The sequence below is a fragment of the Gossypium hirsutum genome, chromosome A03, assembly GCF_007990345.1.
Source record: "Gossypium hirsutum isolate 1008001.06 chromosome A03, Gossypium_hirsutum_v2.1, whole genome shotgun sequence".
Taxonomy (NCBI): Eukaryota; Viridiplantae; Streptophyta; class Magnoliopsida; order Malvales; family Malvaceae; genus Gossypium; species Gossypium hirsutum.
This window is the reverse complement of record NC_053426.1, coordinates 37,082,217-37,091,063: the sequence shown is the minus strand read 5'-3', so window position 1 is coordinate 37,091,063 and position 8,847 is coordinate 37,082,217. Positions and strand designations below refer to the sequence as shown.

The 8,847-nt window shown below is 35.8% G+C and overlaps 1 non-coding gene across 1 annotated transcript; it reads left to right on the top strand.

Annotated features, from left to right (window-relative positions):
- Positions 1 to 5,512: 5,512 nt before the first annotated feature.
- On the top strand, positions 5,513 to 5,619 carry LOC121226165 (small nucleolar RNA R71). The gene has a single exon (XR_005924040.1). It is a non-coding gene; the product is annotated as a small nucleolar RNA R71 (small nucleolar RNA).
- Positions 5,620 to 8,847: the final 3,228 nt, after the last annotated feature.

The following is an 8,847-nucleotide window of genomic DNA, read 5'->3' as shown; positions in this document are numbered from 1 at the left end:
AGAAGGTGGTATTTATAATGAAGGGAATATGACTTAAAGTAGAATTCTTAGAGAAATTTAATAGCTAAAAACTCTAAGTTTTAATCCAAGTTAACAACAATTAATAATTAAATATATGCATATTAAATTATTAATGCTATTAATTTATTTAAACATAAAATAAACTAATCCTAATTCTATGCTAAATTGATAAAAAATAATATATAAATTATAATAGATATAATTATATATTAAAGATTATCATCTTATTAAAAAAAATTATCAAATAAAATATGATTAAATTAAAACTAACCTAACTCTAGATAAAGTTGATAATAATTAATATATATTATAACGGATATACTTATATATTAATAATTATCATCTTTTTTATTAAACTAAAAAAAATTCTAAAAGTCTTTTGAAAATATTTAAAAAAAAGAGGCATCTAACTTTTATTATTTACAAAAAGAGAAACCAAATTTTAAAAATACTTCAATTAAGTCCCTAAACTTAATGAAAATTTGAAATTGAGCTGCAATTTAAAACTTGGATCAAAATTGACCCTTTTATTTGAAAAAACAAAAAAATTATTTTATTTAGGGAATAATTTCTTGGAAAATTATGTTAAAATCAATTCCCAGGAAAGATTGGAGGGGTCACAAGCAATCTCACTTAAGTTCCAATCTCCTAGAAAGAATTTATTTAAACATACTAATTCCCGAAAATATGCCCTAAATCATTTATTAAAAAGGAAAATAAAAAAATTCAAACATCTAATAAAATGAACGAAATTTGATTCCGTTCAGTCTTATCTCCCTAGTAATGTTTCAGACGCTGAGCATTAACTTGAAAATTACCACCCTTACCTTGGAGTTCAACAACTTCGTATGGATAGACACGATGAATCGTAAATGGACCAAACCAACATGATTTTAATTTACTTGGAAAGAACCTTAATCTGGAATTAAATAACAAGACTTACTGACCTGCTTCAAATTCTCGAACTCGAATGTGCTTGTCATGTCATTTCTTAAGTCTCTCCTTGAGTAATTTGGCATTTTCGTACGAGAACATTCGGAATTCCTCTAGCTTATTGATTTGGAGCATTCATTTCTCTTTAGCAAGCTTTAGATACAAGTTGAGTTGTTGTAGGGCCCAGTAAGCTTTGTGCTCTAACTAGAGGGGTAGATGGCAGACTTTTCCAAAGACCAACCTGTAGGGTAACATCCCTAAAAGTGTCTTGTATGATATTCTATAAGCCCATAAAGCATCATCCAATCTTTTGGACCAATCTCGTTGGTTCGGGAAAACTACCTTCTCAAGTATGCCTTTCATCTTCTTGTTTTCTAGTTCAGCTTGCCCATTCGTCTACGGATGGTAAGCCGAAGCGACCTTGTGTTTCACTCCATGTTTATCTAATAACCATTTCAACCACTCGTTCACAAAATGGGACCTTCATTGCTAATAATAGCTCTTGGGGTTCCAAACCTTGTGAACACATGTTTCTGCAAAAACTTCATCACAACCCTAGCATCATTTGTCAGATAAGCTTCAGCCTCGACCCACGTAGACACATAGTTCTACTGCTACTAATATTTACTTGTGACCAAAAGACGGCAAAAAAGGACCAAGAAAGTCAATACCCCATACATCGAACAATTCTACCTTTATGATATTTTTTCAAGTCATCTCATTTTCGTTGGTGACATTTCCAACCCTTTGACATCGATCACAACTCTTTATGTAAGCATATGCATCCTTGAACAGTGTTGGCCAAAAGAATCTGGCTTGCAATACTTTGGCCGCAGTACGAGTACCTCTAAAGTGTCCCCTACTTGGAGCTGAGTGACAATGGTATAGAATCTTTTGTATTTCATCTTTTGCCACACATCTCATGGTCATTTGATCTGCACACTTTTTAAACAAATATGACTCTTCCCAGAAATAGTACTTCACATCGTAAAGAAACTTTTTTCCTTTGATGATATGTCTTATCAATCGGCATTAAACCACAAGCTAAATAGTTATCAATATCAGCAAACCAAGGGGTATTATGGACATGATTTACCTTCAGTATGTGTTTATCCAGAAACGTCTCTCAAATTGGTATAAGAGGAGAGTTCCCTTCTTCTGGCTCCAATCAGTACAAGTGATCTGCTACTTGATTTTCCACTCCCTTTCGATCTTGAATGTCTAAATCGAACTCTTAAAGTAGAAGTATCCATCTAATCAACCTCGGCTTAGCTTGTTTCTTATAAAGTAAGTACTTAATTACCGAGTGGTCCGTATAGATAGTCACTTTGGTACCTACAAGATAAGATCAAAACTTGTCAAAAGAAAACACAATAGCAAGTAATTCTTCTTCTATTACCGTATAATTCAGTTGATCTCCTGTTAGAGTTTGGCTTGCATAGTAGATGGGATGAAAAACTTTGTTCCTTCGCTGGCCTATGACAGCTCCTATCGCAAAGTCACTTGCATCACACATCAATTCGAATGGCAAATCCCAGTCTGGTGTGACGGTTATGGGTGTCGTAACTAACTGACTCTTCAAATATTTGAAAGCCTTTAAGCATTCCTCATCAAATTTGAACGTCGAGTCCTTCCCTAATAATTTGCATAAGGGTTTAGCAATTTTGAAGGTGTCCTTGACGAATCTTCGATAGAAACCAGCATGGCCCAAAAAGCTCCTAGCACCCTTTACAGATGTTAGAGGTAGGAGTTTTTCAATAACATTTATCTTTGCTTTATCTACCTTGATTCCATGTCTTGTTATCCGATGCCCTAGAACAATACCTTCTCGTACCATGAAATGACACATTTCTCAATTGAGTACTAGGTTTGTTTCTTCGCATCGCCTTAGTACCTTCGCTAAATTGGCTAAGAAATCATCATAAGTATGTCCAAATACTGAAAAATCATCCATAAAAACTTCCAAATACTTCTCAATCATGTCAATAAAAGTAGACATCATACATCTTTGAAATGTAGCAGTTGTATTACATAAACCAAATGGCATGAGTCTAAATGCAAATGTACCATACGAGCAGGTAAATGTTGTTTTGTGTTGATCTTCTGGTGCTATTGTAATTTGATTATACCATGAGTATCCATCGAGAAAATAGTAACAGTCTCGCCTTGCGAGTCTATCCAGCATCTGGTCCAAAAACAGCAAAGGAAAGTGATCTTTCGTAATCACCTTGTTCAGCTTCCAGTAATCGATGCAAATTCTCTATCCCATAACCGTTCTAGTTAGTATCAACTTGTTATTCTCATTTTCAATGACCATGATACCTCCTTTCTTTGGGACGCACTAGACTGGGCTTACCCATGAACTATTTGAGATGGGGTAGATTATACCCGCATCTAACCACTTAATGATTTCTTTCTTTACTACGCCCTGCATGATGGGGTTCAGTCTTTGTTGTCCATCAATCGTCCCTTTTTCGCCATCTTCGAGGATAATCTTGTGTATGCATACAGATGGACTAATGCCGCAAATATCGGCTATGGTCCATCCAATAGCCTTCTTGAATTGTTTCAACACCAGGTTGAGTTTTTCTTCTTGCTCACTAGTTAATTCTACTGAAACAATCACCGACAAAGTAGAAATGTTACCTAAATAAACATATTTTAAATGTGAAGGTAGTACCTTGAGTTCTAATTTAGGTGGCTCCTCGATTGGCACTTGGTTGGGCATAATCCCTATTCTCTAATTCCAAAGATTCAAAACAAGATTGCGGATTAAATCCCTTTTGATTAGCTTCTAACAACACTAAGTATTCATCCTCCTTTTCATCATTCGGAGGATTTGATGTCAAAATCTGTTCCAACAGATCCTCAACATAGTTGAGCTCCTTCTCCACTATTAAGTCCTCTAAATCGGACATTGCAGAACAATCATCAATTGTGTCAGGAAATCGCATCGACTTAAAAACGTTAAATGTTACCTGATCAACCTAAATACGTATAGTAAGATCGCCCTTCTGCACATCAATAAGGGTCCTTCCGGTTGCTAAGAACGATCTTTCTAAGATGATTGGCACTTCTTTGTCTGCTTCAAAGTCTAGGATAACAAAATCAGCAAGGAAGATAAATTTATCTACACGTACCAATACATCCTCGATTTTTCCTTCTCGATGTGCTAATGATCGATCTGCTAATTGAAGTGTAACCATAGTAGGTGTAACTTAACCTATCCCCAACTTTCTAAATATTGACATAGGCATCAAGTTAATACTTGCACCTAAGTCACATAATGCCTTACCAGAATACGTTGCTCTAATGTTGCAAGGTATGGTAAAACATCCAGGATTCTCTAACTTTGGGGGTAGTTTCTCTTGAAGATATGCATTGCATTCCTTTGTCAGAGCTACCTTCTCAAATTCTCTAAGTCTTAGTTTTTTTGACAGGATATCCTTCATGAACTTGACATAGTTCGGCATTTGCTCAAGTGCCTCAACTAATGGGATGTTGATATGAAGTTGCTTGAGTACGTCTAGGAACTTCTTGAATTCAATCTTCTGCTTCTACTTTTGAAGTCTTTGAGGGTAGGGTGGTGGTGATTTCTTTACTGGAACTGGTTGATTCATCTTCTGTGGAAATTCTGCATCTAACAGAGTTGTTAGTTGATCAGAATCAACTGGTTCTAAAATTTCCTTGTCGGGTTTTGTAGATTCTGGTTCTTGTGAAACTGGAATTTCAACGCTCAGTTGAACTTCGTCTGAATCGTAAGCATCAGCTTGCTCCTTTTTAGCTTCGATGGTGTTGGGCTCTACTATCTTTCCACTCCTCAATGTAAAATCTTTGCAATGCTCCTTCCCCAGGTTCCTTGGATTCTCCGTATCACTAGATAAAACACCTGGTGGTATGTTCCTGAGTTCAGTAGCAAGCTGACCCTCTTAATTCTCCAAATTCCTTATAGTGGCGTCATTTTTAGCCATGTATGCCTTTAATAAATTCTCTAAGCTATTGATGATTCAGCCTGAGCTGGTTTTGGGTTGGTCTAGGTTGGGCGTAAGTGTTACTGGTTCCAGCCCCTTAGTTATTCTAGGAAAAATTGGGGTGATTTCGCCATGATGGGTTATAAAAATTGGATTGCAGTCCTTGCCTTCCTCGATTTTAGTTCTGGTTACCTATGTAGTACATGGATTCTAGGTTTGATGGACATTCTTCAAACAAATGTCCTTCCCTACAGTAAACACAGGCTATATTTTCAAATTGGGTTGATGGCTATGATGCAAAATTGTTAAACCCATTAGTAGTAAGATTTTTAAGCATTAAGGATATTGAGGATACCTGAGATACGAGTGAAGTAAGAGCGTCTACTTCATGTATTCCAGCAACTAGTCTTCCTAATGCTGCTCGATTTGTTGGCCATTGGTAATTGTTGCTGGCAATCCTCTTAATGATTTCATAAGCCTCATTATAAGACTTAAAAAGTAGAGCACCATTAGCAGAAGCTTCCACTACCATCCTCGTGTGAGCATTGAGACCATTATAAAATGTCTCAAGTTGGATGCAATGTGGGATTCCATGAAGAAGGCACTTTCGTGGTAACTCTTTACATCTTTCCCATGCCTCATACAAGAACTCATCATCCATTTGTTGGAAAGCAGTGATCTCGTTCTTCAACTTAGCATTCTTGTTAGGCGGGAAATACTTTATAAGGAATCTCTCTGCTAACTCTTGCCATGTGGAAATTGAGTTTGGTGGCAATGAGTTCAACCAGACTCGAGCTCTGTCCCTTAGCGAATACGGGAACATCTTCAATCGTAATGTATCTTCGGGTACTCTGGCTAATTTGAAAGAATCGCTCACCTCTATAAATAGTCTTAAGTGTAGGTGAGGATCTTCGGTAAGCATTCCACTGAATTGACCCACTGTCTGAAGCATATGGAACATGACTGGCTTCAGCTCGAACTGTTGTGCCTCAATTTCGGGTCTTCTAATACCCAAATTAAGATCATTAAATACTGGCACGGCATACTGTCGTAAAGCTCTATCCCTATCATCAGCAATAATGATAGGATTTTGAGCAGGGTTTGCTCTATTTCCTTGGATCAGATTTTCGAATTTCATCTCTTCGGTCCTCCTCTGATTTGCTTGTCTTCTTCGCTGTTGAAAAGTTCTTTCTATCTTAGGGTCTACAGGGAGTAGGTCAATAATTCGGTCAATATTCATAAACATCTAAAATGATCACAGAAAAATTAATTAAGTTAAAAATTAAATAGAGAAAAAATAAACCAAAATGTAAATAACAAATTCAAAAATAATGACTTTTAAAACAATCCCCGACAACAGTGCTAAAAACTTGGAACGACAACAATGTGCAAGTGTACACAATCGCAACAAGTAATAAAGTGACAAGTAAATGTCGAGTTATCGTACCCACAAGGACTGCGAAAAGAATTATTTATGAATGCTATTTAAAACACTTTGGTGAAGAATAATATTTTGTTGAAGAGGGTGATTAGAAACTAAGATTTTAAACTAAGTATCTAAAGAAATAAATCTCAAATGCACGATTTCAAAATATGATTTAATCAAGGTGACATAATTGTGTTGATTTAATTACATTTCTTTAACTTAGAATTATTAAGCTCATGCTTATGCTGTTATGAATAAATTCACGGTAACTCGGTAATTTGCTAACTTATGAACATATTCACCTACACAAATCCATTCATCTCTTAACATATCCCTATGTTCATTCAAACGATTAAACAGATTTTAATAAGCAAACATGTTATGGCACATACATACTCATTAAATTGAACTAATCTCTTGCATATCCCTATGTCAATTCAAATGATTAATAAAATCTAAAGAACATATAAAAGACTACGTGAGGTAACAAGGTATTCTTACGTTGAAACATTTTAATCACAATAATCTTGCAAATTATGCAAGGCAAGTATATCGCCAGATACATTGCTAATTTAACCTTCAGCTACGTTAGAAGAATAAACATGCACTGATTAAGTATTGTGTCCATAAATTACAATTTCAATCCATTTAAATAATTAATTCATTAGCTACCTTACAATTGTAATGTAAGAATAACTTATGCATGATTTTACTTAATCAAGCATTTTACCGAGGCCTATAATAGCATAAACACAATTTTAATAATTTAAGTAGACGAAATGCAATCAAACCAAAATGAATTAAATTCAAGCTCACCTAATTAAATTAAACATTCCAACAACATAAATATTCATAGAAATGTTCATCATAACAACAACAAAAATTAAAGAGATAGGGAACATGAATAAAATCTGGTGTTTCTCCGAGGCTTTGACAAAGTTGCTCTGTTCTTTGTTCTTTGTTGTGCTCACCGATCAAGGTTTCTATGAACACTCAGTTGCTGCTCCAAATGGATGAAGAACTCTTTTCCAAGGGGAGAAATTGGCACAAGAGCAAGGGAATTTTGGAATGGAAAAGAAGAGAGAAAGTGAAGAGAAGAGAGAAAAGATGTGAATGCTTGAGGTGTGCTTTGAATGATCAGCCAAAAGGGGTTTTTATAGCTGAATGTGGCAGCTAAAATTTGCTAAAAATAGCAGCCAAAGAGCCACCCTTGGCAGGCCATCTATGTGGCAAATTTGATGGCTTTAACTTTGCTAAATATAGCTTGCGGCAAATCCATAAAACCACCAATTGTGGAGGGAATGCAACTTTGACCAGTCTTCAAGGGCTTCTTTACAAGCTTAATTAATCAGCTAATAAGCTTATTTGGGTCAGCATATGAATGGTTTTGGGCTGTTCAATCCTTTACTGGTTCAGTTTTGTAGCGCCGCAAAAATCCCGAAACACAAAAATCCCAAAATCCTAAACTTTCTTTATTTTCAATTTTGATAAAAATTGTTTTTATGTCCCTAGCCATGTGATGATTATAGTAGGTCTTAATTAAGGTTTGATTTTGAACCTAGGAATAAATGAAATTATAGTTTAATTATTAAAAGAATCAGGGTTGGCAAGTAGTTTGGCTTTTAAATAAAAATAGGGGAAAAATAGCATCAAAAAGCCTTGTGGAGGAGTGGTTAAGTGATGCCACTTAGGGAGTAGGGAGGTGGCGTTAGTAGCTAGCAAGGAGATCCAAGGTTTGAATCCTAGCTTAGTAATTCTGAAAAGTTTAATTTTGGCCTTCTAGAAGGATGGAAGTGGCGTGAAGATGGACTCCAAGGGGAGTGTTCAGAAGAGAAAACTAAGGAAAAGATCAATGGGTTATCAGGGAGAAAATCGAGGAGATAAGAAGGGAGATGTGATGGAGCCGAATTGGGAATTGGGCTTGGAAAATTCAGCTATAAGGGCTATAAATAAGGGCCGAATATAGGGTTGTCAGGCTACTGCCGAAATTCTTCTTCACCTTGTTGCTAGAAACCCCTTTCTCCAAAAGCCGAAAACTCTTTTCTTTTCAAGATCCAAAAAGCCGAAAACCTTTTTCTTTTTCTTTCTTTTCTTCATGTCGATTTCTATTCTTCTCTACACAATTTTCTTTGTTTCACTTAGCCGATTTATTCTTCTACTCTTCTTTAATCTGTACCAAATAAACCTTATTCACCATACTAAGTTTGAAAAGCTGAAAAGCCGAATCTCCCAAGGGCCGAATACTCTTTGACTGAATCTAGTGTAAATGTTGCTCTTCCAATCTGTTTTCTTTGCTAGGTATCGATTATTTTCCCTCACTCTTTCAATCAACTTTGGTAGGGAATTAGTATGGATCTCGGACCTTAGCTCACTGCCGAATTGCTCTTTAGGTGTTTGCGGTTTTGGTAAGTATTCCTCATCCATTGGCTAAAGTTGGCCGAAAAGCCATAGTAAGGTAAAGGGACTTGTGTTGTATACGAGCCATCTCTTATTTCA